This window comes from Littorina saxatilis, linkage group LG16 (genome assembly GCF_037325665.1).
Source record: "Littorina saxatilis isolate snail1 linkage group LG16, US_GU_Lsax_2.0, whole genome shotgun sequence".
NCBI lineage: Eukaryota > Metazoa > Mollusca > Gastropoda > Littorinimorpha > Littorinidae > Littorina > Littorina saxatilis.
The window spans coordinates 37,131,107-37,140,003 of NC_090260.1; the positions used below are offsets into that span (position 1 = coordinate 37,131,107).

The 8,897-nt window shown below is 38.9% G+C and overlaps 2 long non-coding RNA genes across 3 annotated transcripts; both read right to left on the minus strand.

Moving 5' to 3' along the window:
- Positions 1-575: 575 nt before the first annotated feature.
- Positions 576-6,401, minus strand: LOC138951022 (uncharacterized). Its single transcript, XR_011450935.1, has 4 exons — positions 6,316-6,401; positions 5,383-5,493; positions 3,704-3,813; positions 576-2,343 (listed from the first exon to the last, which is right to left on the minus strand). It is a non-coding gene; the product is annotated as an uncharacterized lncRNA (long non-coding RNA).
- A 3-nt stretch (positions 6,402-6,404) lies between these two features.
- Positions 6,405-8,423, minus strand: LOC138951020 (uncharacterized). 2 transcript variants are annotated; one of them, XR_011450933.1, is made up of 4 exons: positions 8,135-8,423; positions 7,619-7,794; positions 7,131-7,304; positions 6,405-6,420 (listed from the first exon to the last, which is right to left on the minus strand). It is a non-coding gene; the product is annotated as an uncharacterized lncRNA (long non-coding RNA). The 2 variants fall into 2 exon arrangements; XR_011450932.1 differs by lacking the exon at positions 6,405-6,420 and having other exon boundaries at positions 6,665-7,304; positions 8,135-8,422.
- Positions 8,424-8,897: the final 474 nt, after the last annotated feature.

Genomic DNA, 8,897 nt, shown 5'->3' on the forward strand with positions numbered 1-8,897 from the left:
TAGTACAAAAAGTACTATAGTACAATACATTAGTGTGTACTATAGTACATTGTGGTACATGTACTATAGTATACTATAGTAAACTATAGTACATTTAAATGTACTATAGTATTTTGAGCACTTTTTTGCCAAAATGTACTATAGTATACTATAGTAAACTATAGTAAACTATAGTTTACTAGAGTACATGTACTACAGTTTACTAGAGTAAAGTGTAGTACAGCGTGGTACTTTCGTAGAGTACATTTGTACTATAGTACTTGTACTATAGTTTACTATAGTACAGCGTGGTGTTTTTGGCATGGTACATTTGTACTATAGTACTTTTACTATAGTTTACTATAGTACATTGTGGTACTTTTTTTGCTGTAGATTTTGTACTATAGTACTTTTACTGTAGTTTACTATAGTATACTGCAGTACTTTCTTGAAAAAGTACCATAGCCTTAAAAATTACACTGGATGTAAATGTGGCCCCAATTTTTGCTGAATCAATTGTGTTGTGTGAATTGAATGTGTGTGTGCACGATCAGGCCACTCGCTGTAACATTTGGTAGGAAAGTAAAGGTTCATCGCATGTTTTAAATTTTATTTTCATTTTTCGGCAGAGCAATAATAGTCAAACTTATGTAAGAACATTTTAAAATATCCACTAACATCATTACATGTAAAAGACCCAATTAAATAATAATTTTAAAAAAGGTGTCCATCTTGCACAGTGAGTAACCAAGCTGTTGATTTTTGGTAAATGTCCCAATGCAGAAACAGTTTTAATGCAATTATTTATAACCCTGTTAACCAGAACAAGTAACAATTAAATGCACAAAACAGATTTATTATAGCACTCTTCTTTGTGGGAATTCATCTTTAGCACAACACATATTTTCTCAAAATTATCTCCCCTACAGCCAAGTTAAATTTCTATGATTAGCTTTGAAAGTGACCATGCCCACATCAGTACATGAAAACTCTGAACAATCAAAGGAGACAATGATTGTCCCTATTATTGACCGGAACTCTACCCCAATCTGAACTTGAATAATGCAAACTATCAAGCTGACTTGATGTCATCTAGCCCTGTATGTGTGTGACCTTACACAGATAAAGTTATTGAGTTACTTTCTTTCTTTATTTGGTGTTTAACGTCGTTTTCAACCATTCAAGGTGATATCGCGACGGGGAAAGGGGGGAGATGGGATAGAGCCACTTGTCAACGTCAATTGTTTCTTGTTCACAAAAGCACTAATCAAAAATTTGCTCCAGGGGCTTGCAACGTAGTACAATATATGACCTTACTGGGAGAATGCAAGTTTCCAGTACAAAGGACTTAACATTTCTTACATACTGATTGACTAAAATCTTTACAAAAATTGACTATATTCTATACAATAAACACTTAACAAGGTCAAGGGTAAAAGGAGAAACAGAATCCGTTAGTCGCCTCTTACGACATGCTGGGGAGCATCGGGTAAATTCTTCCCCCTAACCCGCGGGGGGTTATTGAGTTACAACGATCTTGCTTCAAACACATTCAAAATAATACCATTTCTCTGTTATTATTATTATTTTTTGTGAACTTTAAAAGTTTATGAGGGTCAATTTGACATGGGTCACATCTAGAGGTCATCCAACTTCAATAGCCTGTAAAGTATCAAAAATCTAGCTTTCAAAACATTTCAGAAAAATAAGAACACATGCTTTCGCAACACATCCTTGATATTTGTAAAAAATGTGGTTTTGAAAAAATGCCAAATGTGGTCATGTTTGAAATTGATCAAACCATAGCAGTATGTTAACTTTGTAAAGTCTATCCCGAAAACCATCCAAGAAAACAACAATGTTCAATTCTGTCTTCCCATTGTAAGTCAGCCTTATTATGCTCCCCATCAGTGACATTCTCCTGACCTGGCGAGTCAAAACTCACTAAATGTCCAATGGAGAGTTTTCAGCACGCAACCAGAAAGTATATAGTGTGGCGTTATGTCCCTTTTTTTCAAAACAGGGTTATATATGCGGCAATAATCACATAAAATGTTCTCTGTCCTCCGCATCTGTTTGATTTGTGATTGGTGTCCAGATTATTTGCTACAGGCATCTGATTATGTTTATTGTAGCTGCTGTCCGGTTCCCTTTGCCAGTGATATCTGCTTTCCTGTTCTGTAACTTGTATTTATGTTCGCCGATGGCACCCGCTGAATAGTTTTGGTTGTTCTCCAATGGCATCTAGCTAGCTGCTTTGACATCTGTAAGTGGTATCAAGGTCCTTCACCATGCAGTCATCTGCTGGAAGTGAACAGGAGGCTCTCTTGCTTATGACACCCACACCAGAGCATGGAATGAAACCTGCAATGACACAGCAGTATGACTATGAGAAAGCATGCAGACTGAAGCAAAGAGGGCCAAACTTTAAGAGAATGATAATGAAAGCTAACTTAAAGTGCCGTGGCTTTTAGTGCATATTATCTAACTTTTAAAAGTTGTGTCCGTCTGTGTGTGTATTATGATGACTAAAGGCTCCGAAACAGCTGCATCGACTGAGACGGTGGTGGTGGTGGGGGTTTGAAACGTGCTGGTGCGTGTATGTTTGTGGTTGCGTGTGTGCAGGCATGAATGTCTTTGTCAGTATATATATATGTGTGTGTGTGTGTGTGTGTGTGTGACAATTTATGAATACAATTAAAGGCACAGTAAGCCTCCCGTAAACCATCACAGATACGGTCAGGCTTTTACACACAGACTACAGTACAAACACCCTTTCATTTAAACACTCACCGATTGAGAACATCCTAGGTGCCCTCCATAAAGAGCGAACAATTTTCAAAGAATTTATTTTTGCGTGGTTTATCTTACCCCTAAGACCCGTGTGATCCAGTTTCCCTTTTTTCACAATGTAGTCGTCAGTTAGTCATTTCAATGCGACTCAATGTGAGCTTATCTACAATAGCACGTTTTTAAGCACGAAACAAACGGCTGTGGTTCACAAAAACTCTAGCGATGGCTTTTGACTGTTGAGAGGAACGGCGATATATGCATAAACCGCCGTCTGCTACGACCCTTGCGTGACCCTGCTTCCGGGCTTTCCTTTTTTCAAACTTTCACAACTTCGAATTGTACTGATCCTGTCTTGATGAAAAAAGAATTCTTTTATGATTAAAGAATGTTTGTGTAACAAGCTGTCAATTTATTATTTAGATTTTAAAAGTTAGGTCTAGCGCAAAAACGCACCACGGTCCAAAAACATTCTAATAATCATCGATCCACGGCTATCGCCAGTTTACATCGATAGAATGAGACCCGAAGGGAAGTAACTCATTTTTTACCCGAGTTCAGGATGGGTCCAAAAAGTGTTCGAGACAATCTGCAAAATTAATTCTTTAAAAATTGCTCGCTCTGACTTTACGTAGGGCACCTAGGATGTTCTGTGATGGTTTACGGGAGGCTTACTGTCCGGGCGTGATTTCCGGTATTGAATATTCATAACAGCCGTCCAGCACCAAAATGAGGCGCCATTGTTGTAGAGGACCAAGTCCACGAAAATAAATTTTTTGTAAATTTCTCACGCTCGAGAGAAAGCAGCCAGGATGTTCCCGTTCGGTGAGCGTTCAAATGGAAGTAGCTTGTACTGTATGTAGACGCTCGGGGAGCTCTGTGATAGTTTACGGGAGGCTTACTGTGCCTTTAATGTATATACATCTATACACACCCAAGAAGATAAGGCGCTCAGCAGGTCTGCACTCATGTTGATCCATTATGTCGGAAACAGTCAGAATTGGATCCTCCACCCGACAGTCACTGCTGCAGTGCTGCTCTCAGCTACAAGCAAGAGAAAGCAGCTTGAGTGTTTCATCGCATATAATTCCAGTGTTTGCATACTCCATAGCGATTAGCTGAAACTATTTAGCTAAAACTATTACATATCAGTGGAATACCAAAGGGGTGGCATATGTCATCCAAAATATAAGGCAATTTAAAGTGTGATTGACGGGATAGAAGCGTTTCAATGATACAAATAGAGAACACTACATAGCCTACTGGGTTTACACAAGTAAAAGTGAATATTTTTCTTCTTCTTCTTCGTTCGTGGGCTTAGACTCCCACATTCACTCATGTGGATTTTTACGTGTATGGCCATTCAGGCAGCATACGCCAATTTCGGGGGAGGCATGCTGGGTATTTTCGTGTTTCTATAACCCACCGAACTCCCACATGGTTTACAGGATATCTTCTGTGCGCACTTGGTCTTGTGCCTGCTTGTACACATGAAGGGGGTTAAGTCACTGGCAGGTCTGCACATAAGTTGACCTGGGAGATCGGAAAAATCTCCACTCTTAACCCACCAGGCGGCAGCGACCGGGATTCGAACTCACGACCTCCGGATTATGAGGCCCACGTCTTACCACCACGCCCGTCGTGAATATTTCAATATTTGAAAAGCAATAAGTGTAAATCTGGTGCCACACAGCAAGCCATGAAGTATTCTGTTTTCAATTCCTACGTACCGGAGAGATAACCCATGTAGTAACTAAACCATACACCCACATGTGGGAATATCATTGAGGTTATGGCAAGCTAGTCTGGCAGGGACCTTATATATTCCACTGCTCATGATTACAAAGTCACAGATGCAAAGTCACAGATGCAAAGTCATTCTCGGAACACTTTTGGGCTTGCCATTTTCTCGCGAGTGTTTTGAGAATGAAGTTTGTCTCGGAGATTTTGCAGTGGAAAATGACATCCCTGTCAGACATGTTTGAACCAACCTCATTTACATGATAGACACGCCTGTGAAGAGATGGTTCATTTATCACATCATGACACATGGGTGGTATCTCTCAGGTAGGCAAAACAATATGTATCGATTGGAGATTGGATTTCCCTTCTTTGAGTCATGTGACGTCAGAGGCCGACAAAACTTTATAATTTGGCTTTTCAGGTTGACCGAAACTTCAAAGGAACTCAAAAAAAAAAACGTCATGTGTTTGATTGCATGTGTGTGTGCTGTTCAATGTCAAAACAACAACAAAGTGAGTACATGACGTGTGTTTTGTAGTTCCTTTGAAGTTTCGGTCAACCTGAAACGCCCAAATATGAAGCTTATGTGTTTGATTGCATACATGTGGATTGCATGCATGTGTGTGTGTGCTCGTTCAATCGTCAAAACAACAACAAAGTCATAAGTACCTGAAAGGAATTCGATCGATACATAAATGTTATTTGCGTGTTTGACCAAAATATGACATTTTACACAGATCTCAACTGTCATTGTTCACCTCGACCGCTAGCGCGGTCTCGGAGAACAATGACTGTCTCGATCTGTGTAAAATGTCATATTTTGGTCAAACACGCAAATAACGTATAATATATCTAAATGCACCAATTTACCTCAAGCACTCAGCAGGTCTGCACATATGTTGATCCATTAGGTCAAAAAACCACCAGAACTTGATATGTTGTCCTAAAGTCACAGATACAGTGGAACCCCCCCCAAGGATCCTGAAAAAATAATTAAAAATGAAGAGCCAACACTTGTACAAATTATCTGTCTTTGTACATACAAGCACATACACAAATAAATCTGCTTGCACTATGCTGGCTTTAGGCATGTGTAATAAAATGATTTTGGGGGAGCTTCTCTATTTAACTGGGAACTTTTGTTGTTGTCAAAAGCAATTTATGCCTCAAACATTCTCCCACTCAAGACTGAACTATGCATTCAGTATGTGTTGATATCTGACTTAAACTCATAAAACTAACAAAGGCTAATTTGTAAAAAGACACTGATTTGAAAAGAAAATTTAAATTCAATTACATATTATCATGTATTAAATAATCTGTTCTGGGGCTTTTTTCCAGGTCTTTTAAAAAAGGATGTTCACAAACAATAACGAACACATTTTTCAATTCAATGAATGTTTGCAGCACTGTCAGCCGGACAGAAATGACAGTATGTTGACAAAGCCGTGATAAAAACATAACCTGCAGTCCTACCTTAGCGCAAAGAAGTATGAATGGTCTCTGTGTACTCTACAATCTCTGACTGTGGCCCTATGTAAAGGTCGAAAAGAGCTGGCTGTGCTAGGCCATTAAGAAAAATTTCAGTTAATTCAGATTTGTACAAGGAGAGCATAAAAGCATATATTCACAGCATGTATGTCTTGTTATTGCTATAGGTCTATATATATATATCTATGCCACAATGACACAGCAAATACGTACATTCATACAGACATATTCATTTACTCATATAATTTAAAATATATAGCACCACAGGAATATGTTAATATCAAAATCTAATATGAAATTTATTACACACACCCATGAAGTTCAAGCCCTCAGCAGTTCTGCACACATGTTGATCCAGGAGGTCCAAACACACCCTGCACTTGTTGTCCAACAGTCACTGCTCCTCCATTTAGGACCCTGAAAGATATATAACAAGTTCCATAAAGTGATACAAAACTCTTTGTTGTTGTCCTTATCTGCCGAAGGAGCACCTCCTGTCGCTTCACAGCATCTGTAACACAAGAGAGGACTGAGTATCCAGCCAGAAATTTCATGACTGTATTTTTATAATGATGATCAACAAAACTTTTTAGGGGCTTTTAAAATGATATGACAAATATAAAGTCAGATGCACTTCACCCATTGTTAGAACTAAGGCTTGCTCATACAGTGGAACTCCCCTTGTTAGACCTCAAAATATCTGAGAAAAATAGGCCTTAAAAAGGACCCCTGGGTGTCTTAAAAAGGCCGTTGATTGATGATTCACAAAGGTTATTCACAGAAAATATGAAAAAAGCAAGGTCCTAAAAGGGAGTGTGTCTTTAAGTGTGTGTGTGTGTGTGTGTCTGTGCATCGCAATTAAGGGCTAAACAAAAACAAACACACACCCAAGAAAAGCAAAATTTGTTTGAAAATTTGATCCAAGACAGTGAATCAAACAAGAAATGTCCATCACTGATTCAGACATATTTGAATGTATGTGTGTGTGTTGCAAACATTACACAACAGTGGATCATAAATACCAAATTCAGCTATGCTAGTACCGTATTGCAAATTACATTAAATTTGAAATGTCAGAAAAAACAGGGTTTTTAAATTTTATAATTTGTTGTTAATAATTAACTTACTGGTTAAAGAGTACAACTTTTCACAATTTCAGCACAGAGAATGGAATCCTTGGTGTCTGCTTCCTTTTCTATCTGAATGACTCATTGGTACAGCCATCTGTCATCACCCTGCCGACTGTTTTTTGACATGGAGTCCAGAAGCTCCCCCACCAACTCAGGCAGTTTTGTTTTTCACTAAAAGTAAAAGAATAAAGGTCAAATAGATTTGCACAAAGGAATAAAAAGAGGTTTTCTAGTAATCCAAATAAAGCATGCAGAAATAAAAACACAAAAAGTAACATCAAACAGTTTTGCCTCTTGTGCCCCCAAGACACTGGAATAATTACAGGCCACCAGATGTCCATCACTGAAAGTGAACAGAAAAACTTGATGTTTGAATATGTGTGTGTGTCAGTGTGTGTGTGTGTGTGTGTGTGTGTGTGTGTGTGTGTGTGTGTGTGTTATACAAGTGGTACAGGTAATTTAAAAGAGTTTAAAATGTCACTTACTTGTTGTCCCTGTCAGTGTAAACTTTCAGCACAAAGAAGAATGGAAACATTGGTGTTTTTGTCGGTTCCGTTCCAATTGAATGACTTGGTACAGCCATGCCATCAAGTTGATCAACCAGCTCACTGTTCCTGTTACCAGTTCAACCTCTTTTCCACATTGCCGACAGATTTTTAATCTGAAAAAGTCATGTAGGCCTATACATGTTTTCAAAATGGGAATTTATAAGTTGTAAACAGTTAACGAAATAGTCCGCTTCTGTCACGTACTCCCCACGAACACCACCATGTGGGGCAGCCAGATCCAGATAGAATCAACAAACAAGTAAAACTCAAAGTAAAAACATCAAACTCAAACTCAAAGAGAAAAACAACCAGACGGCCCAATGGTCACTGTAATTGTATCAGATTCAGATTCTCACAATGGTATAAACTTTGCAAATCTCAAAAATAGTCGGATACTAGTGACAGTGATAGTGAAAAAGAGTTGTGGCAGCTGTAAAGAATAATTATACGTACTCCTCACTCGATAGTCGATGACTTGGCAGTTACTTTGCAAATCACTCGATAACTCCTGAGCGAATCTGGATACGATTACGTGGAAAACTCTTGAAGGCTTACTTCTCAGTCCAGATCCGTCTTCTGCTCTCTGAATTACGGTTAAACTCTCTTGGTGGGTTCCTTTCGTGATGTTGTAGACCGCTTTTGGCAATCTCCCTGGTGCAAACTCTTTCTTCTGAGTTCGTTCGTTGAAAATCAGTTATTAGTGCTCTCCCTTGATTTACTTCGGAGTGGTCTCCTCTTCGACTTTTAAGGGACATAACTCTCGCATGCGAACCCTTTATTCGTATCGAAAGTAGCCGGCTCAGTTTGTTTTTGTTTTTGTTTGGTCTTGTGTTTGATGACTTTGCTAGTCCAATATTTTATTATATGTATATATACTCAACCTTCGTTTTGCGTTTTTGTTGCAGCTGAGTGCATTTACAGTTCAAAAATCCTCCTATGGTAGTAAAACAAACCCAAAACTACATAAAATAAACAATAATAAAAACTGTTTTAAATAAGTGAGGTACATGTTTAGGCTAGGAGGGGGGGGGGGGGGGTTGCGCAACCCCCATAACCCCCCCTACCCCCCCCCCCCGGTAGTCCGGGCCTGCAAGGACAGGTTGGAAGATTAGGCTAAGCCTAAAACCTTTTTGATCCTGACGTAATAAAGTTAATTATGAGTTCTCTCTCTCTCTCTCTCTCTCTCTCTCTCTCTCTCTCTCTCTCTCTCTCTCTC